An 18,911-nucleotide genomic window follows, 5' to 3' on the forward strand; every position below is an offset into this window, starting at 1 on the left:
GCTACTCTTCATGTTTAGAAAGGATATGTCCAATTGAATTTGCTGAAACAAAAAACACTTGTGCCCTCTCTGAGGCTCGAACTCAGGACCTTCAGATTATGAGACTGACGCGCTGCCTACTGCGCTAAGAAGGCTCTGCTGGAGTATTTTTGGAGAACTTGGTGGAGAACCAGATCTGAGACAACGCTACTCACACAGTCCAGATAGAAATATTAAAATAAAATGCAGCTAGCCCCATTGGTTCTATGGTATTTTGCGATCATATTTCTTTTCTGCGTCAGTAAAGAATCCAATCCTGTGATTCACAAGGACCGCGTTGCGGTCTACTGAACATCATTCTCCTCTTCATGTTTAGAAAGGATATGTCCAATTGAATTTGCTGAAACAAAAAACACTTGTGCCCTCTCTGAGGCTCGAACTCAGGACCTTCAGATTATGAGACTGACGCGCTGCCTACTGCGCTAAGAAGGCTCCGTTGGAGGCTCTTTGGATAACCTGGTGGAGAGCATGATTTGAGACCACGCTACTCACAAAGTCCAGATAGAAATATTCAAATAAAACGCAGCTAGCCCCAATTGGTTCTTTGGTATTTGGCAATCATATTTCTTTTCTGCGTCAGTAAAGAATCCAATCCTGTGATTCACAAGGACCGCGTTGCGGTCTACTGAACATCATGCTCCTCTTCATGTTTAGAAAAAATATGTCCAATTGTATTTGTTGAAACAAAAAACACTTGTGCCCTCTCTGAGGCTCGAACTCAGGACCTTCAGATTATGAGACTGACGCGCTGCCTACTGCGCTAAGAAGGCTGCGATTTTATGATTTGTTGATGAAGATTATGTGACACAACTCCACACTCAAAACTCCAGAGAGAATACGATCCATCTGAAAAGCTTCACTTGAATGTATAGTGTTTTGTACTTCAGATGTCTTCCATTCATCAATCAAGAGTCCCATCCTTCGATGCTTGAATTTTGAGCTAGTTATTTTGATATGCTCCAAAACAGGTAAGATGCCACAAACTTCCAACCCCTCCCTCGCTGGATATATACCTAACTCTTTTCAGCCCTTTTTTCTTACCAGTTTTTAATTCTCCTCCCCCAAAGTCCCTTTTGTAAGCAGGTCGCTTTTTTTCCCATTTGCAGAGAGTTTTGCTCCTTTCCTATATATATATGCATGATTAATTATGTGTTTCCACTTCCATCATTTAGTTTTCTTGTGTGCGTTCAGCCGGTTTCGTTATACTCGCTGCTTACATCGCTTATGTCAGGTTTGTATTATGTCACAGTTTGTTATGCTGTTATTTGACATCAAGATCTCATGCTGATCTTGCTTGCGGCTGGTGACAGGTAGCATGCCACAAAAACAAACCCCAAACTACATCATTATCACACCTGTGAGGCACACGGTTCATGAAGAGAGTCCAAACGCGCCCTCTAGTAACAGAGCAAGGTAACTGCCGGCCAGGTCAAGAAGGGTGGACGGGGCTGGGTTATGCAGATGAACTCCCAGAAGTTCCCAGACTGAACCAAGAGGATTCCATCCTCCAGAACGCTTTATCCAGCCCATTAAAGCATCCAGCGGGCCACAGGAACATCCAGGAAGGCCAATCCAGGCTTTGCTCCTGAAGGAACTGTAGTTCAAAACCCACCCTCATTTAAAAGTGGCCAGGGTTCCTCCTAGCTTTTTGGTCTATAGAACCTGGCCGTTCGTGGCCGTTCGTGGCCAGTGAGGGAAAGTTGAAAGCTGCATTCCCTGCTGTGTGATTTAAACACAGCCAGGCTCACAAGGGCACTTTTATTATGCCGAAGGAGGGCCTTGCAGACTGTCCATGCCTGAGCCGCAACTGTGCCTGCGTTCCCCAGAGCCTTTCGTGGGCACAGGGGCAAGACAATCACCAGAAACAGAAGTGTCGAAATTGGCTGCATCCCCTTGTGCTACCCCTCTTTGCCTCTTTTCGCATTTGCCTTTCATGCAGTCGCCTCACTATTTGGCCGCTAGGCTTGGGTGCCCCACCTGTCTTTTCTAGAGTTTATTTTGTGAGAGACTTTAAACATACTCCAAGGGTCTGCTTGAAGACCTCTCAAGTCCCTCACACAGCCAGAAAATACATTTTGAAATACTTGCTCATTCTCTGAAACTGCCCTCATGTAAACCTGCCCCACTGCATCTAACACCATAAAATGTACCATCCTTATTTCCTGAATCTTTGCTCAAAGACCTACGTTGGCTCTATCAGTATGCGCCCATGCTATCCCAACCAGCAACCTTATCATTTTAAACTGCCCCACCTCTATTCGAAAGAACCTGTTTGTTTGAACTGACCCCTCTTTTCCCCACTGGTTGGCCCCACTTACCTTTTTCTTTCCTTTACAGATTACGGCCTGGGTACCCTGGGCTTATCCGGACCAACTACAGAGCCATAACGCCACTAGGGCGGCGATGGACACTGCACGGAGGCTTATTAATATGAAAAACCATAGCAGGGTTCGTGCGGCATCAACCTTATATGCACAACCATGTTTTGCCATTAGTTCATAGTGCACCTGATGGGCTCTGGAAGGCACAAGGAGAAGGCGTGGGAACACAGGGCCAGAAAGTTTGCACAGGGACTGCTTACATTTGCAAAATACCAAACATTGTACTCATTCTGTCAACGTTTTTGAAAAGTTATTACCTGAAACATAAGAGGCCTGCCTTCTCTGAGGAAAGAACTCAGGACCTTCAAATTATGAGACTGACGCGCTGCCTACTGCACTAAGCAGGTTCGGCTGGAGTATGTTTGGAGAACCTGGTGGAGAAACAGATCCAAGACCACGCTACTCACAAAGTGCAGATAGAAATATTCAAATAAAATGCAGCTAGCCCCATTGGTTCTATGGTATTTTGCGATCATATTTCTTTTCTGCGTCAGTAAAGAATCCAATCCTCTGATTCACAAGGACCGCGTTGCGGTCTACTGAACATCATGCTACTCTTCATGTTTAGAAAGGATATGTCCAATTGAATTTGCTGAAACAAAAAACACTTGTGCCCTCTCTGAGGCTCGAACTCAGGACCTTCAGAATATGAGACTGACGCGCTGCCTACTGCGCTAAGAAGGCTCTGCTGGAGTATTTTTGGAGAACTTGGTGGAGGACCAGATCTGAGACAACGCTACTCACACAGTCCAGATAGAAATATTAAAATAAAATGCAGCTAGCCCCATTGGTTCTATGGTATTTTGCGATCATATTTCTTTTCTGCGTCAGTAAAGAATCCAATCCTCTGATTCACAAGGACCGCGTTGCGGTCTACTGAACATCATGCTACTCTTCATGTTTAGAAAGGATATGTCCAATTGAATTTGCTGAAACAAAAAACACTTGTGCCCTCTCTGAGGCTCGAACTCAGGACCTTCAGATTATGAGACTGACGCGCTGCCTACTGCGCTAAGAAGGCTCTGCTGGAGTATTTTTGGAGAACTTGGTGGAGAACCAGATCTGAGACAACGCTACTCACACAGTCCAGATAGAAATATTAAAATAAAATGCAGCTAGCCCCATTGGTTCTATGGTATTTTGCGATCATATTTCTTTTCTGCGTCAGTAAAGAATCCAATCCTGTGATTCACAAGGACCGCGTTGCGGTCTACTGAACATCATTCTCCTCTTCATGTTTAGAAAGGATATGTCCAATTGAATTTGCTGAAACAAAAAACACTTGTGCCCTCTCTGAGGCTCGAACTCAGGACCTTCAGATTATGAGACTGACGCGCTGCCTACTGCGCTAAGAAGGCTCCGTTGGAGGCTCTTTGGATAACCTGGTGGAGAGCATGATTTGAGACCACGCTACTCACAAAGTCCAGATAGAAATATTCAAATAAAACGCAGCTAGCCCCAATTGGTTCTTTGGTATTTGGCAATCATATTTCTTTTCTGCGTCAGTAAAGAATCCAATCCTGTGATTCACAAGGACCGCGTTGCGGTCTACTGAACATCATGCTCCTCTTCATGTTTAGAAAAAATATGTCCAATTGTATTTGTTGAAACAAAAAACACTTGTGCCCTCTCTGAGGCTCGAACTCAGGACCTTCAGATTATGAGACTGACGCGCTGCCTACTGCGCTAAGAAGGCTGCGATTTTATGATTTGTTGATGAAGATTATGTGACACAACTCCACACTCAAAACTCCAGAGAGAATACGATCCATCTGAAAAGCTTCACTTGAATGTATAGTGTTTTGTACTTCAGATGTCTTCCATTCATCAATCAAGAGTCCCATCCTTCGATGCTTGAATTTTGAGCTAGTTATTTTGATATGCTCCAAAACAGGTAAGATGCCACAAACTTCCAACCCCTCCCTCGCTGGATATATACCTAACTCTTTTCAGCCCTTTTTTCTTACCAGTTTTTAATTCTCCTCCCCCAAAGTCCCTTTTGTAAGCAGGTCGCTTTTTTTCCCATTTGCAGAGAGTTTTGCTCCTTTCCTATATATATATGCATGATTAATTATGTGTTTCCACTTCCATCATTTAGTTTTCTTGTGTGCGTTCAGCCGGTTTCGTTATACTCGCTGCTTACATCGCTTATGTCAGGTTTGTATTATGTCACAGTTTGTTATGCTGTTATTTGACATCAGATCTCATGCTGATCTGCTTGCGGCTGGTGACAGGTAGCATGCCACAAAAACAAACCCCAAACTACATCATTATCACACCTGTGAGGCACACGGTTCATGAAGAGAGTCCAAACGCGCCCTCTAGTAACAGAGCAAGGTAACTGCCGGCCAGGTCAAGAAGGGTGGACGGGGCTGGGTTATGCAGATGAACTCCCAGAAGTTCCCAGACTGAACCCAAGAGGATTCCATCCTCCAGAACGCTTTATCCAGCCCATTAAAGCATCCAGCGGGCCACAGGAACATCCAGGAAGGCCAATCCAGGCTTTGCTCCTGAAGGAACTGTAGTTCAAAACCCACCCTCATTTAAAAGTGGCCAGGGTTCCTCCTAGCTTTTTGGTCTATAGAACCTGGCCGTTCGTGGCCGTTCGTGGCCAGTGAGGGAAAGTTGAAAGCTGCATTCCCTGCTGTGTGATTTAAACACAGCCAGGCTCACAAGGGCACTTTTATTATGCCGAAGGAGGGCCTTGCAGACTGTCCATGCCTGAGCCGCAACTGTGCCTGCGTTCCCCAGAGCCTTTCGTGGGCACAGGGGCAAGACAATCACCAGAAACAGAAGTGTCGAAATTGGCTGCATCCCCTTGTGCTACCCCTCTTTGCCTCTTTTCGCATTTGCCTTTCATGCAGTCGCCTCACTATTTGGCCGCTAGGCTTGGGTGCCCCACCTGTCTTTTCTAGAGTTTATTTTGTGAGAGACTTTAAACATACTCCAAGGGTCTGCTTGAAGACCTCTCAAGTCCCTCACACAGCCAGAAAATACATTTTGAAATACTTGCTCATTCTCTGAAACTGCCCTCATGTAAACCTGCCCCACTGCATCTAACACCATAAAATGTACCATCCTTATTTCCTGAATCTTTGCTCAAAGACCTACGTTGGCTCTATCAGTATGCGCCCATGCTATCCCAACCAGCAACCTTATCATTTTAAACTGCCCCACCTCTATTCGAAAGAACCTGTTTGTTTGAACTGACCCCTCTTTTCCCCACTGGTTGGCCCCACTTACCTTTTTCTTTCCTTTACAGATTACGGCCTGGGTACCCTGGGCTTATCCGGACCAACTACAGAGCCATAACGCCACTAGGGCGGCGATGGACACTGCACGGAGGCTTATTAATATGAAAAACCATAGCAGGGTTCGTGCGGCATCAACCTTATATGCACAACCATGTTTTGCCATTAGTTCATAGTGCACCTGATGGGCTCTGGAAGGCACAAGGAGAAGGCGTGGGAACACAGGGCCAGAAAGTTTGCACAGGGACTGCTTACATTTGCAAAATACCAAACATTGTACTCATTCTGTCAACGTTTTTGAAAAGTTATTACCTGAAACATAAGAGGCCTGCCTTCTCTGAGGAAAGAACTCAGGACCTTCAAATTATGAGACTGACGCGCTGCCTACTGCACTAAGCAGGTTCGGCTGGAGTATGTTTGGAGAACCTGGTGGAGAAACAGATCCAAGACCACGCTACTCACAAAGTGCAGATAGAAATATTCAAATAAAATGCAGCTAGCCCCATTGGTTCTATGGTATTTTGCGATCATATTTCTTTTCTGCGTCAGTAAAGAATCCAATCCTCTGATTCACAAGGACCGCGTTGCGGTCTACTGAACATCATGCTACTCTTCATGTTTAGAAAGGATATGTCCAATTGAATTTGCTGAAACAAAAAACACTTGTGCCCTCTCTGAGGCTCGAACTCAGGACCTTCAGAATATGAGACTGACGCGCTGCCTACTGCGCTAAGAAGGCTCTGCTGGAGTATTTTTGGAGAACTTGGTGGAGGACCAGATCTGAGACAACGCTACTCACACAGTCCAGATAGAAATATTAAAATAAAATGCAGCTAGCCCCATTGGTTCTATGGTATTTTGCGATCATATTTCTTTTCTGCGTCAGTAAAGAATCCAATCCTCTGATTCACAAGGACCGCGTTGCGGTCTACTGAACATCATGCTACTCTTCATGTTTAGAAAGGATATGTCCAATTGAATTTGCTGAAACAAAAAACACTTGTGCCCTCTCTGAGGCTCGAACTCAGGACCTTCAGATTATGAGACTGACGCGCTGCCTACTGCGCTAAGAAGGCTCTGCTGGAGTATTTTTGGAGAACTTGGTGGAGAACCAGATCTGAGACAACGCTACTCACACAGTCCAGATAGAAATATTAAAATAAAATGCAGCTAGCCCCATTGGTTCTATGGTATTTTGCGATCATATTTCTTTTCTGCGTCAGTAAAGAATCCAATCCTGTGATTCACAAGGACCGCGTTGCGGTCTACTGAACATCATTCTCCTCTTCATGTTTAGAAAGGATATGTCCAATTGAATTTGCTGAAACAAAAAACACTTGTGCCCTCTCTGAGGCTCGAACTCAGGACCTTCAGATTATGAGACTGACGCGCTGCCTACTGCGCTAAGAAGGCTCCGTTGGAGGCTCTTTGGATAACCTGGTGGAGAGCATGATTTGAGACCACGCTACTCACAAAGTCCAGATAGAAATATTCAAATAAAACGCAGCTAGCCCCAATTGGTTCTTTGGTATTTGGCAATCATATTTCTTTTCTGCGTCAGTAAAGAATCCAATCCTGTGATTCACAAGGACCGCGTTGCGGTCTACTGAACATCATGCTCCTCTTCATGTTTAGAAAAAATATGTCCAATTGTATTTGTTGAAACAAAAAACACTTGTGCCCTCTCTGAGGCTCGAACTCAGGACCTTCAGATTATGAGACTGACGCGCTGCCTACTGCGCTAAGAAGGCTGCGATTTTATGATTTGTTGATGAAGATTATGTGACACAACTCCACACTCAAAACTCCAGAGAGAATACGATCCATCTGAAAAGCTTCACTTGAATGTATAGTGTTTTGTACTTCAGATGTCTTCCATTCATCAATCAAGAGTCCCATCCTTCGATGCTTGAATTTTGAGCTAGTTATTTTGATATGCTCCAAAACAGGTAAGATGCCACAAACTTCCAACCCCTCCCTCGCTGGATATATACCTAACTCTTTTCAGCCCTTTTTTCTTACCAGTTTTTAATTCTCCTCCCCCAAAGTCCCTTTTGTAAGCAGGTCGCTTTTTTTCCCATTTGCAGAGAGTTTTGCTCCTTTCCTATATATATATGCATGATTAATTATGTGTTTCCACTTCCATCATTTAGTTTTCTTGTGTGCGTTCAGCCGGTTTCGTTATACTCGCTGCTTACATCGCTTATGTCAGGTTTGTATTATGTCACAGTTTGTTATGCTGTTATTTGACATCAGATCTCATGCTGATCTGCTTGCGGCTGGTGACAGGTAGCATGCCACAAAAACAAACCCCAAACTACATCATTATCACACCTGTGAGGCACACGGTTCATGAAGAGAGTCCAAACGCGCCCTCTAGTAACAGAGCAAGGTAACTGCCGGCCAGGTCAAGAAGGGTGGACGGGGCTGGGTTATGCAGATGAACTCCCAGAAGTTCCCAGACTGAACCCAAGAGGATTCCATCCTCCAGAACGCTTTATCCAGCCCATTAAAGCATCCAGCGGGCCACAGGAACATCCAGGAAGGCCAATCCAGGCTTTGCTCCTGAAGGAACTGTAGTTCAAAACCCACCCTCATTTAAAAGTGGCCAGGGTTCCTCCTAGCTTTTTGGTCTATAGAACCTGGCCGTTCGTGGCCGTTCGTGGCCAGTGAGGGAAAGTTGAAAGCTGCATTCCCTGCTGTGTGATTTAAACACAGCCAGGCTCACAAGGGCACTTTTATTATGCCGAAGGAGGGCCTTGCAGACTGTCCATGCCTGAGCCGCAACTGTGCCTGCGTTCCCCAGAGCCTTTCGTGGGCACAGGGGCAAGACAATCACCAGAAACAGAAGTGTCGAAATTGGCTGCATCCCCTTGTGCTACCCCTCTTTGCCTCTTTTCGCATTTGCCTTTCATGCAGTCGCCTCACTATTTGGCCGCTAGGCTTGGGTGCCCCACCTGTCTTTTCTAGAGTTTATTTTGTGAGAGACTTTAAACATACTCCAAGGGTCTGCTTGAAGACCTCTCAAGTCCCTCACACAGCCAGAAAATACATTTTGAAATACTTGCTCATTCTCTGAAACTGCCCTCATGTAAACCTGCCCCACTGCATCTAACACCATAAAATGTACCATCCTTATTTCCTGAATCTTTGCTCAAAGACCTACGTTGGCTCTATCAGTATGCGCCCATGCTATCCCAACCAGCAACCTTATCATTTTAAACTGCCCCACCTCTATTCGAAAGAACCTGTTTGTTTGAACTGACCCCTCTTTTCCCCACTGGTTGGCCCCACTTACCTTTTTCTTTCCTTTACAGATTACGGCCTGGGTACCCTGGGCTTATCCGGACCAACTACAGAGCCATAACGCCACTAGGGCGGCGATGGACACTGCACGGAGGCTTATTAATATGAAAAACCATAGCAGGGTTCGTGCGGCATCAACCTTATATGCACAACCATGTTTTGCCATTAGTTCATAGTGCACCTGATGGGCTCTGGAAGGCACAAGGAGAAGGCGTGGGAACACAGGGCCAGAAAGTTTGCACAGGGACTGCTTACATTTGCAAAATACCAAACATTGTACTCATTCTGTCAACGTTTTTGAAAAGTTATTACCTGAAACATAAGAGGCCTGCCTTCTCTGAGGAAAGAACTCAGGACCTTCAAATTATGAGACTGACGCGCTGCCTACTGCACTAAGCAGGTTCGGCTGGAGTATGTTTGGAGAACCTGGTGGAGAAACAGATCCAAGACCACGCTACTCACAAAGTGCAGATAGAAATATTCAAATAAAATGCAGCTAGCCCCATTGGTTCTATGGTATTTTGCGATCATATTTCTTTTCTGCGTCAGTAAAGAATCCAATCCTCTGATTCACAAGGACCGCGTTGCGGTCTACTGAACATCATGCTACTCTTCATGTTTAGAAAGGATATGTCCAATTGAATTTGCTGAAACAAAAAACACTTGTGCCCTCTCTGAGGCTCGAACTCAGGACCTTCAGAATATGAGACTGACGCGCTGCCTACTGCGCTAAGAAGGCTCTGCTGGAGTATTTTTGGAGAACTTGGTGGAGGACCAGATCTGAGACAACGCTACTCACACAGTCCAGATAGAAATATTAAAATAAAATGCAGCTAGCCCCATTGGTTCTATGGTATTTTGCGATCATATTTCTTTTCTGCGTCAGTAAAGAATCCAATCCTCTGATTCACAAGGACCGCGTTGCGGTCTACTGAACATCATGCTACTCTTCATGTTTAGAAAGGATATGTCCAATTGAATTTGCTGAAACAAAAAACACTTGTGCCCTCTCTGAGGCTCGAACTCAGGACCTTCAGATTATGAGACTGACGCGCTGCCTACTGCGCTAAGAAGGCTCTGCTGGAGTATTTTTGGAGAACTTGGTGGAGAACCAGATCTGAGACAACGCTACTCACACAGTCCAGATAGAAATATTAAAATAAAATGCAGCTAGCCCCATTGGTTCTATGGTATTTTGCGATCATATTTCTTTTCTGCGTCAGTAAAGAATCCAATCCTGTGATTCACAAGGACCGCGTTGCGGTCTACTGAACATCATTCTCCTCTTCATGTTTAGAAAGGATATGTCCAATTGAATTTGCTGAAACAAAAAACACTTGTGCCCTCTCTGAGGCTCGAACTCAGGACCTTCAGATTATGAGACTGACGCGCTGCCTACTGCGCTAAGAAGGCTCCGTTGGAGGCTCTTTGGATAACCTGGTGGAGAGCATGATTTGAGACCACGCTACTCACAAAGTCCAGATAGAAATATTCAAATAAAACGCAGCTAGCCCCAATTGGTTCTTTGGTATTTGGCAATCATATTTCTTTTCTGCGTCAGTAAAGAATCCAATCCTGTGATTCACAAGGACCGCGTTGCGGTCTACTGAACATCATGCTCCTCTTCATGTTTAGAAAAAATATGTCCAATTGTATTTGTTGAAACAAAAAACACTTGTGCCCTCTCTGAGGCTCGAACTCAGGACCTTCAGATTATGAGACTGACGCGCTGCCTACTGCGCTAAGAAGGCTGCGATTTTATGATTTGTTGATGAAGATTATGTGACACAACTCCACACTCAAAACTCCAGAGAGAATACGATCCATCTGAAAAGCTTCACTTGAATGTATAGTGTTTTGTACTTCAGATGTCTTCCATTCATCAATCAAGAGTCCCATCCTTCGATGCTTGAATTTTGAGCTAGTTATTTTGATATGCTCCAAAACAGGTAAGATGCCACAAACTTCCAACCCCTCCCTCGCTGGATATATACCTAACTCTTTTCAGCCCTTTTTTCTTACCAGTTTTTAATTCTCCTCCCCCAAAGTCCCTTTTGTAAGCAGGTCGCTTTTTTTCCCATTTGCAGAGAGTTTTGCTCCTTTCCTATATATATATGCATGATTAATTATGTGTTTCCACTTCCATCATTTAGTTTTCTTGTGTGCGTTCAGCCGGTTTCGTTATACTCGCTGCTTACATCGCTTATGTCAGGTTTGTATTATGTCACAGTTTGTTATGCTGTTATTTGACATCAGATCTCATGCTGATCTGCTTGCGGCTGGTGACAGGTAGCATGCCACAAAAACAAACCCCAAACTACATCATTATCACACCTGTGAGGCACACGGTTCATGAAGAGAGTCCAAACGCGCCCTCTAGTAACAGAGCAAGGTAACTGCCGGCCAGGTCAAGAAGGGTGGACGGGGCTGGGTTATGCAGATGAACTCCCAGAAGTTCCCAGACTGAACCCAAGAGGATTCCATCCTCCAGAACGCTTTATCCAGCCCATTAAAGCATCCAGCGGGCCACAGGAACATCCAGGAAGGCCAATCCAGGCTTTGCTCCTGAAGGAACTGTAGTTCAAAACCCACCCTCATTTAAAAGTGGCCAGGGTTCCTCCTAGCTTTTTGGTCTATAGAACCTGGCCGTTCGTGGCCGTTCGTGGCCAGTGAGGGAAAGTTGAAAGCTGCATTCCCTGCTGTGTGATTTAAACACAGCCAGGCTCACAAGGGCACTTTTATTATGCCGAAGGAGGGCCTTGCAGACTGTCCATGCCTGAGCCGCAACTGTGCCTGCGTTCCCCAGAGCCTTTCGTGGGCACAGGGGCAAGACAATCACCAGAAACAGAAGTGTCGAAATTGGCTGCATCCCCTTGTGCTACCCCTCTTTGCCTCTTTTCGCATTTGCCTTTCATGCAGTCGCCTCACTATTTGGCCGCTAGGCTTGGGTGCCCCACCTGTCTTTTCTAGAGTTTATTTTGTGAGAGACTTTAAACATACTCCAAGGGTCTGCTTGAAGACCTCTCAAGTCCCTCACACAGCCAGAAAATACATTTTGAAATACTTGCTCATTCTCTGAAACTGCCCTCATGTAAACCTGCCCCACTGCATCTAACACCATAAAATGTACCATCCTTATTTCCTGAATCTTTGCTCAAAGACCTACGTTGGCTCTATCAGTATGCGCCCATGCTATCCCAACCAGCAACCTTATCATTTTAAACTGCCCCACCTCTATTCGAAAGAACCTGTTTGTTTGAACTGACCCCTCTTTTCCCCACTGGTTGGCCCCACTTACCTTTTTCTTTCCTTTACAGATTACGGCCTGGGTACCCTGGGCTTATCCGGACCAACTACAGAGCCATAACGCCACTAGGGCGGCGATGGACACTGCACGGAGGCTTATTAATATGAAAAACCATAGCAGGGTTCGTGCGGCATCAACCTTATATGCACAACCATGTTTTGCCATTAGTTCATAGTGCACCTGATGGGCTCTGGAAGGCACAAGGAGAAGGCGTGGGAACACAGGGCCAGAAAGTTTGCACAGGGACTGCTTACATTTGCAAAATACCAAACATTGTACTCATTCTGTCAACGTTTTTGAAAAGTTATTACCTGAAACATAAGAGGCCTGCCTTCTCTGAGGAAAGAACTCAGGACCTTCAAATTATGAGACTGACGCGCTGCCTACTGCACTAAGCAGGTTCGGCTGGAGTATGTTTGGAGAACCTGGTGGAGAAACAGATCCAAGACCACGCTACTCACAAAGTGCAGATAGAAATATTCAAATAAAATGCAGCTAGCCCCATTGGTTCTATGGTATTTTGCGATCATATTTCTTTTCTGCGTCAGTAAAGAATCCAATCCTCTGATTCACAAGGACCGCGTTGCGGTCTACTGAACATCATGCTACTCTTCATGTTTAGAAAGGATATGTCCAATTGAATTTGCTGAAACAAAAAACACTTGTGCCCTCTCTGAGGCTCGAACTCAGGACCTTCAGAATATGAGACTGACGCGCTGCCTACTGCGCTAAGAAGGCTCTGCTGGAGTATTTTTGGAGAACTTGGTGGAGGACCAGATCTGAGACAACGCTACTCACACAGTCCAGATAGAAATATTAAAATAAAATGCAGCTAGCCCCATTGGTTCTATGGTATTTTGCGATCATATTTCTTTTCTGCGTCAGTAAAGAATCCAATCCTCTGATTCACAAGGACCGCGTTGCGGTCTACTGAACATCATGCTACTCTTCATGTTTAGAAAGGATATGTCCAATTGAATTTGCTGAAACAAAAAACACTTGTGCCCTCTCTGAGGCTCGAACTCAGGACCTTCAGATTATGAGACTGACGCGCTGCCTACTGCGCTAAGAAGGCTCTGCTGGAGTATTTTTGGAGAACTTGGTGGAGAACCAGATCTGAGACAACGCTACTCACACAGTCCAGATAGAAATATTAAAATAAAATGCAGCTAGCCCCATTGGTTCTATGGTATTTTGCGATCATATTTCTTTTCTGCGTCAGTAAAGAATCCAATCCTGTGATTCACAAGGACCGCGTTGCGGTCTACTGAACATCATTCTCCTCTTCATGTTTAGAAAGGATATGTCCAATTGAATTTGCTGAAACAAAAAACACTTGTGCCCTCTCTGAGGCTCGAACTCAGGACCTTCAGATTATGAGACTGACGCGCTGCCTACTGCGCTAAGAAGGCTCCGTTGGAGGCTCTTTGGATAACCTGGTGGAGAGCATGATTTGAGACCACGCTACTCACAAAGTCCAGATAGAAATATTCAAATAAAACGCAGCTAGCCCCAATTGGTTCTTTGGTATTTGGCAATCATATTTCTTTTCTGCGTCAGTAAAGAATCCAATCCTGTGATTCACAAGGACCGCGTTGCGGTCTACTGAACATCATGCTCCTCTTCATGTTTAGAAAAAATATGTCCAATTGTATTTGTTGAAACAAAAAACACTTGTGCCCTCTCTGAGGCTCGAACTCAGGACCTTCAGATTATGAGACTGACGCGCTGCCTACTGCGCTAAGAAGGCTGCGATTTTATGATTTGTTGATGAAGATTATGTGACACAACTCCACACTCAAAACTCCAGAGAGAATACGATCCATCTGAAAAGCTTCACTTGAATGTATAGTGTTTTGTACTTCAGATGTCTTCCATTCATCAATCAAGAGTCCCATCCTTCGATGCTTGAATTTTGAGCTAGTTATTTTGATATGCTCCAAAACAGGTAAGATGCCACAAACTTCCAACCCCTCCCTCGCTGGATATATACCTAACTCTTTTCAGCCCTTTTTTCTTACCAGTTTTTAATTCTCCTCCCCCAAAGTCCCTTTTGTAAGCAGGTCGCTTTTTTTCCCATTTGCAGAGAGTTTTGCTCCTTTCCTATATATATATGCATGATTAATTATGTGTTTCCACTTCCATCATTTAGTTTTCTTGTGTGCGTTCAGCCGGTTTCGTTATACTCGCTGCTTACATCGCTTATGTCAGGTTTGTATTATGTCACAGTTTGTTATGCTGTTATTTGACATCAGATCTCATGCTGATCTGCTTGCGGCTGGTGACAGGTAGCATGCCACAAAAACAAACCCCAAACTACATCATTATCACACCTGTGAGGCACACGGTTCATGAAGAGAGTCCAAACGCGCCCTCTAGTAACAGAGCAAGGTAACTGCCGGCCAGGTCAAGAAGGGTGGACGGGGCTGGGTTATGCAGATGAACTCCCAGAAGTTCCCAGACTGAACCCAAGAGGATTCCATCCTCCAGAACGCTTTATCCAGCCCATTAAAGCATCCAGCGGGCCACAGGAACATCCAGGAAGGCCAATCCAGGCTTTGCTCCTGAAGGAACTGTAGTTCAAAACCCACCCTCATTTAAAAGTGGCCAGGGTTCCTCCTAGCTTTTTGGTCTATAGAACCTGGCCGTTCGTGGCCGTTCGTGGCCAGTGAGGGAAAGTTGAAAGCTGCATTCCCTGCTGTGTGATTTAAACACAGCCAGGCTCACAAGGGCACTTTTATTATGCCGAAGGAGGGCCTTGCAGACTGTCCATGCCTGAGCCGCAACTGTGCCTGCGTTCCCCAGAGCCTTTCGTGGGCACAGGGGCAAGACAATCACCAGAAACAGAAGTGTCGAAATTGGCTGCATCCCCTTGTGCTACCCCTCTTTGCCTCTTTTCGCATTTGCCTTTCATGCAGTCGCCTCACTATTTGGCCGCTAGGCTTGGGTGCCCCACCTGTCTTTTCTAGAGTTTATTTTGTGAGAGACTTTAAACATACTCCAAGGGTCTGCTTGAAGACCTCTCAAGTCCCTCACACAGCCAGAAAATACATTTTGAAATACTTGCTCATTCTCTGAAACTGCCCTCATGTAAACCTGCCCCACTGCATCTAACACCATAAAATGTACCATCCTTATTTCCTGAATCTTTGCTCAAAGACCTACGTTGGCTCTATCAGTATGCGCCCATGCTATCCCAACCAGCAACCTTATCATTTTAAACTGCCCCACCTCTATTCGAAAGAACCTGTTTGTTTGAACTGACCCCTCTTTTCCCCACTGGTTGGCCCCACTTACCTTTTTCTTTCCTTTACAGATTACGGCCTGGGTACCCTGGGCTTATCCGGACCAACTACAGAGCCATAACGCCACTAGGGCGGCGATGGACACTGCACGGAGGCTTATTAATATGAAAAACCATAGCAGGGTTCGTGCGGCATCAACCTTATATGCACAACCATGTTTTGCCATTAGTTCATAGTGCACCTGATGGGCTCTGGAAGGCACAAGGAGAAGGCGTGGGAACACAGGGCCAGAAAGTTTGCACAGGGACTGCTTACATTTGCAAAATACCAAACATTGTACTCATTCTGTCAACGTTTTTGAAAAGTTATTACCTGAAACATAAGAGGCCTGCCTTCTCTGAGGAAAGAACTCAGGACCTTCAAATTATGAGACTGACGCGCTGCCTACTGCACTAAGCAGGTTCGGCTGGAGTATGTTTGGAGAACCTGGTGGAGAAACAGATCCAAGACCACGCTACTCACAAAGTGCAGATAGAAATATTCAAATAAAATGCAGCTAGCCCCATTGGTTCTATGGTATTTTGCGATCATATTTCTTTTCTGCGTCAGTAAAGAATCCAATCCTCTGATTCACAAGGACCGCGTTGCGGTCTACTGAACATCATGCTACTCTTCATGTTTAGAAAGGATATGTCCAATTGAATTTGCTGAAACAAAAAACACTTGTGCCCTCTCTGAGGCTCGAACTCAGGACCTTCAGAATATGAGACTGACGCGCTGCCTACTGCGCTAAGAAGGCTCTGCTGGAGTATTTTTGGAGAACTTGGTGGAGGACCAGATCTGAGACAACGCTACTCACACAGTCCAGATAGAAATATTAAAATAAAATGCAGCTAGCCCCATTGGTTCTATGGTATTTTGCGATCATATTTCTTTTCTGCGTCAGTAAAGAATCCAATCCTCTGATTCACAAGGACCGCGTTGCGGTCTACTGAACATCATGCTACTCTTCATGTTTAGAAAGGATATGTCCAATTGAATTTGCTGAAACAAAAAACACTTGTGCCCTCTCTGAGGCTCGAACTCAGGACCTTCAGATTATGAGACTGACGCGCTGCCTACTGCGCTAAGAAGGCTCTGCTGGAGTATTTTTGGAGAACTTGGTGGAGAACCAGATCTGAGACAACGCTACTCACACAGTCCAGATAGAAATATTAAAATAAAATGCAGCTAGCCCCATTGGTTCTATGGTATTTTGCGATCATATTTCTTTTCTGCGTCAGTAAAGAATCCAATCCTGTGATTCACAAGGACCGCGTTGCGGTCTACTGAACATCATTCTCCTCTTCATGTTTAGAAAGGATATGTCCAATTGAATTTGCTGAAACAAAAAACACTTGTGCCCTCTCTGAGGCTCGAACTCAGGACCTTCAGATTATGAGACTGACGCGCTGCCTACTGCGCTAAGAAGGCTCCGTTGGAGGCTCTTTGGATAACCTGGTGGAGAGCATGATTTGAGACCACGCTACTCACAAAGTCCAGATAGAAATATTCAAATAAAACGCAGCTAGCCCCAATTGGTTCTTTGGTATTTGGCAATCATATTTCTTTTCTGCGTCAGTAAAGAATCCAATCCTGTGATTCACAAGGACCGCGTTGCGGTCTACTGAACATCATGCTCCTCTTCATGTTTAGAAAAAATATGTCCAATTGTATTTGTTGAAACAAAAAACACTTGTGCCCTCTCTGAGGCTCGAACTCAGGACCTTCAGATTATGAGACTGACGCGCTGCCTACTGCGCTAAGAAGGCTGCGATTTTATGATTTGTTGATGAAGATTATGTGACACAACTCCACACTCAAAACTCCAGAGAGAATACGATCCATCTGAAAAGCTTCACTTGAATGTATAGTGTTTTGTACTTCAGATGTCTTCCATTCATCAATCAAGAGTCCCATCCTTCGATGCTTGAATTTTGAGCTAGTTATTTTGATATGCTCCAAAACAGGTAAGATGCCACAAACTTCCAACCCCTCCCTCGCTGGATATATACCTAACTCTTTTCAGCCCTTTTTTCTTACCAGTTTTTAATTCTCCTCCCCCAAAGTCCCTTTTGTAAGCAGGTCGCTTTTTTTCCCATTTGCAGAGAGTTTTGCTCCTTTCCTATATATATATGCATGATTAATTATGTGTTTCCACTTCCATCATTTAGTTTTCTTGTGTGCGTTCAGCCGGTTTCGTTATACTCGCTGCTTACATCGCTTATGTCAGGTTTGTATTATGTCACAGTTTGTTATGCTGTTATTTGACATCAGATCTCATGCTGATCTGCTTGCGGCTGGTGACAGGTAGCATGCCACAAAAACAAACCCCAAACTACATCATTATCACACCTGTGAGGCACACGGTTCATGAAGAGAGTCCAAACGCGCCCTCTAGTAACAGAGCAAGGTAACTGCCGGCCAGGTCAAGAAGGGTGGACGGGGCTGGGTTATGCAGATGAACTCCCAGAAGTTCCCAGACTGAACCCAAGAGGATTCCATCCTCCAGAACGCTTTATCCAGCCCATTAAAGCATCCAGCGGGCCACAGGAACATCCAGGAAGGCCAATCCAGGCTTTGCTCCTGAAGGAACTGTAGTTCAAAACCCACCCTCATTTAAAAGTGGCCAGGGTTCCTCCTAGCTTTTTGGTCTATAGAACCTGGCCGTTCGTGGCCGTTCGTGGCCAGTGAGGGAAAGTTGAAAGCTGCATTCCCTGCTGTGTGATTTAAACACAGCCAGGCTCACAAGGGCACTTTTATTATGCCGAAGGAGGGCCTTGCAGACTGTCCATGCCTGAGCCGCAACTGTGCCTGCGTTCCCCAGAGCCTTTCGTGGGCACAGGGGCAAGACAATCACCAGAAACAGAAGTGTCGAAATTGGCTGCATCCCCTTGTGCTACCCCTCTTTGCCTCTTTTCGCATTTGCCTTTCATGCAGTCGCCTCACTATTTGGCCGCTAGGCTTGGGTGCCCCACCTGTCTTTTCTAGAGTTTATTTTGTGAGTGACTTTAAACATACTCCAAGGGTCTGCTTGAAGACCTCTCAAGTCCCTCACACAGCCAGAAAATACATTTTGAAATACTTGCTCATTCTCTGAAACTGCCCTCATGTAAACCTGCCCCACTGCATCTAACACCATAAAATGTACCATCCTTATTTCCTGAATCTTTGCTCAAAGACCTACGTTGGCTCTATCAGTATGCGCCCATGCTATCCCAACCAGCAACCTTATCATTTTAAACTGCCCCACCTCTATTCGAAAGAACCTGTTTGTTTGAACTGACCCCTCTTTTCCCCACTGGTTGGCCCCACTTACCTTTTTCTTTCCTTTACAGATTAC

General features: G+C 45.1%; 23 non-coding genes across 23 annotated transcripts; all 23 read right to left on the reverse strand.

The window, feature by feature from the left end:
* Positions 1-61: 61 nt before the first annotated feature.
* On the reverse strand, positions 62-134 carry TRNAM-CAU (transfer RNA methionine (anticodon CAU)). Its single transcript has one exon. It is a non-coding gene; the product is annotated as a tRNA-Met (tRNA).
* Positions 135-398: 264 nt separating this feature from the next.
* Positions 399-471, reverse strand: TRNAM-CAU (transfer RNA methionine (anticodon CAU)). Its single transcript has one exon. It is a non-coding gene; the product is annotated as a tRNA-Met (tRNA).
* Positions 472-736: 265 nt separating this feature from the next.
* Positions 737-809, reverse strand: TRNAM-CAU (transfer RNA methionine (anticodon CAU)). The gene has a single exon. It is a non-coding gene; the product is annotated as a tRNA-Met (tRNA).
* Positions 810-3,031: 2,222 nt separating this feature from the next.
* TRNAM-CAU (transfer RNA methionine (anticodon CAU)) lies at positions 3,032-3,104 on the reverse strand. Its single transcript has one exon. It is a non-coding gene; the product is annotated as a tRNA-Met (tRNA).
* Positions 3,105-3,368: 264 nt separating this feature from the next.
* Positions 3,369-3,441, reverse strand: TRNAM-CAU (transfer RNA methionine (anticodon CAU)). The gene has a single exon. It is a non-coding gene; the product is annotated as a tRNA-Met (tRNA).
* Positions 3,442-3,705: 264 nt separating this feature from the next.
* TRNAM-CAU (transfer RNA methionine (anticodon CAU)) lies at positions 3,706-3,778 on the reverse strand. The gene has a single exon. It is a non-coding gene; the product is annotated as a tRNA-Met (tRNA).
* Positions 3,779-4,043: 265 nt separating this feature from the next.
* Positions 4,044-4,116, reverse strand: TRNAM-CAU (transfer RNA methionine (anticodon CAU)). Its single transcript has one exon. It is a non-coding gene; the product is annotated as a tRNA-Met (tRNA).
* Positions 4,117-6,337: 2,221 nt separating this feature from the next.
* On the reverse strand, positions 6,338-6,410 carry TRNAM-CAU (transfer RNA methionine (anticodon CAU)). Its single transcript has one exon. It is a non-coding gene; the product is annotated as a tRNA-Met (tRNA).
* A 264-nt stretch (positions 6,411-6,674) lies between these two features.
* TRNAM-CAU (transfer RNA methionine (anticodon CAU)) lies at positions 6,675-6,747 on the reverse strand. Its single transcript has one exon. It is a non-coding gene; the product is annotated as a tRNA-Met (tRNA).
* A 264-nt stretch (positions 6,748-7,011) lies between these two features.
* On the reverse strand, positions 7,012-7,084 carry TRNAM-CAU (transfer RNA methionine (anticodon CAU)). The gene has a single exon. It is a non-coding gene; the product is annotated as a tRNA-Met (tRNA).
* A 265-nt stretch (positions 7,085-7,349) lies between these two features.
* On the reverse strand, positions 7,350-7,422 carry TRNAM-CAU (transfer RNA methionine (anticodon CAU)). Its single transcript has one exon. It is a non-coding gene; the product is annotated as a tRNA-Met (tRNA).
* Positions 7,423-9,643: 2,221 nt separating this feature from the next.
* On the reverse strand, positions 9,644-9,716 carry TRNAM-CAU (transfer RNA methionine (anticodon CAU)). The gene has a single exon. It is a non-coding gene; the product is annotated as a tRNA-Met (tRNA).
* Positions 9,717-9,980: 264 nt separating this feature from the next.
* On the reverse strand, positions 9,981-10,053 carry TRNAM-CAU (transfer RNA methionine (anticodon CAU)). Its single transcript has one exon. It is a non-coding gene; the product is annotated as a tRNA-Met (tRNA).
* Positions 10,054-10,317: 264 nt separating this feature from the next.
* TRNAM-CAU (transfer RNA methionine (anticodon CAU)) lies at positions 10,318-10,390 on the reverse strand. Its single transcript has one exon. It is a non-coding gene; the product is annotated as a tRNA-Met (tRNA).
* Positions 10,391-10,655: 265 nt separating this feature from the next.
* Positions 10,656-10,728, reverse strand: TRNAM-CAU (transfer RNA methionine (anticodon CAU)). Its single transcript has one exon. It is a non-coding gene; the product is annotated as a tRNA-Met (tRNA).
* Positions 10,729-12,949: 2,221 nt separating this feature from the next.
* Positions 12,950-13,022, reverse strand: TRNAM-CAU (transfer RNA methionine (anticodon CAU)). Its single transcript has one exon. It is a non-coding gene; the product is annotated as a tRNA-Met (tRNA).
* A 264-nt stretch (positions 13,023-13,286) lies between these two features.
* Positions 13,287-13,359, reverse strand: TRNAM-CAU (transfer RNA methionine (anticodon CAU)). The gene has a single exon. It is a non-coding gene; the product is annotated as a tRNA-Met (tRNA).
* Positions 13,360-13,623: 264 nt separating this feature from the next.
* On the reverse strand, positions 13,624-13,696 carry TRNAM-CAU (transfer RNA methionine (anticodon CAU)). Its single transcript has one exon. It is a non-coding gene; the product is annotated as a tRNA-Met (tRNA).
* A 265-nt stretch (positions 13,697-13,961) lies between these two features.
* TRNAM-CAU (transfer RNA methionine (anticodon CAU)) lies at positions 13,962-14,034 on the reverse strand. Its single transcript has one exon. It is a non-coding gene; the product is annotated as a tRNA-Met (tRNA).
* Positions 14,035-16,255: 2,221 nt separating this feature from the next.
* Positions 16,256-16,328, reverse strand: TRNAM-CAU (transfer RNA methionine (anticodon CAU)). The gene has a single exon. It is a non-coding gene; the product is annotated as a tRNA-Met (tRNA).
* Positions 16,329-16,592: 264 nt separating this feature from the next.
* Positions 16,593-16,665, reverse strand: TRNAM-CAU (transfer RNA methionine (anticodon CAU)). Its single transcript has one exon. It is a non-coding gene; the product is annotated as a tRNA-Met (tRNA).
* Positions 16,666-16,929: 264 nt separating this feature from the next.
* TRNAM-CAU (transfer RNA methionine (anticodon CAU)) lies at positions 16,930-17,002 on the reverse strand. The gene has a single exon. It is a non-coding gene; the product is annotated as a tRNA-Met (tRNA).
* Positions 17,003-17,267: 265 nt separating this feature from the next.
* On the reverse strand, positions 17,268-17,340 carry TRNAM-CAU (transfer RNA methionine (anticodon CAU)). The gene has a single exon. It is a non-coding gene; the product is annotated as a tRNA-Met (tRNA).
* Positions 17,341-18,911: the final 1,571 nt, after the last annotated feature.

This window comes from Ambystoma mexicanum, chromosome 4p (genome assembly GCF_040938575.1).
Source record: "Ambystoma mexicanum isolate Mex_15411 chromosome 4p, UKY_AmexF1_1, whole genome shotgun sequence".
Lineage (NCBI taxonomy): Eukaryota > Metazoa > Chordata > Amphibia > Caudata > Ambystomatidae > Ambystoma > Ambystoma mexicanum.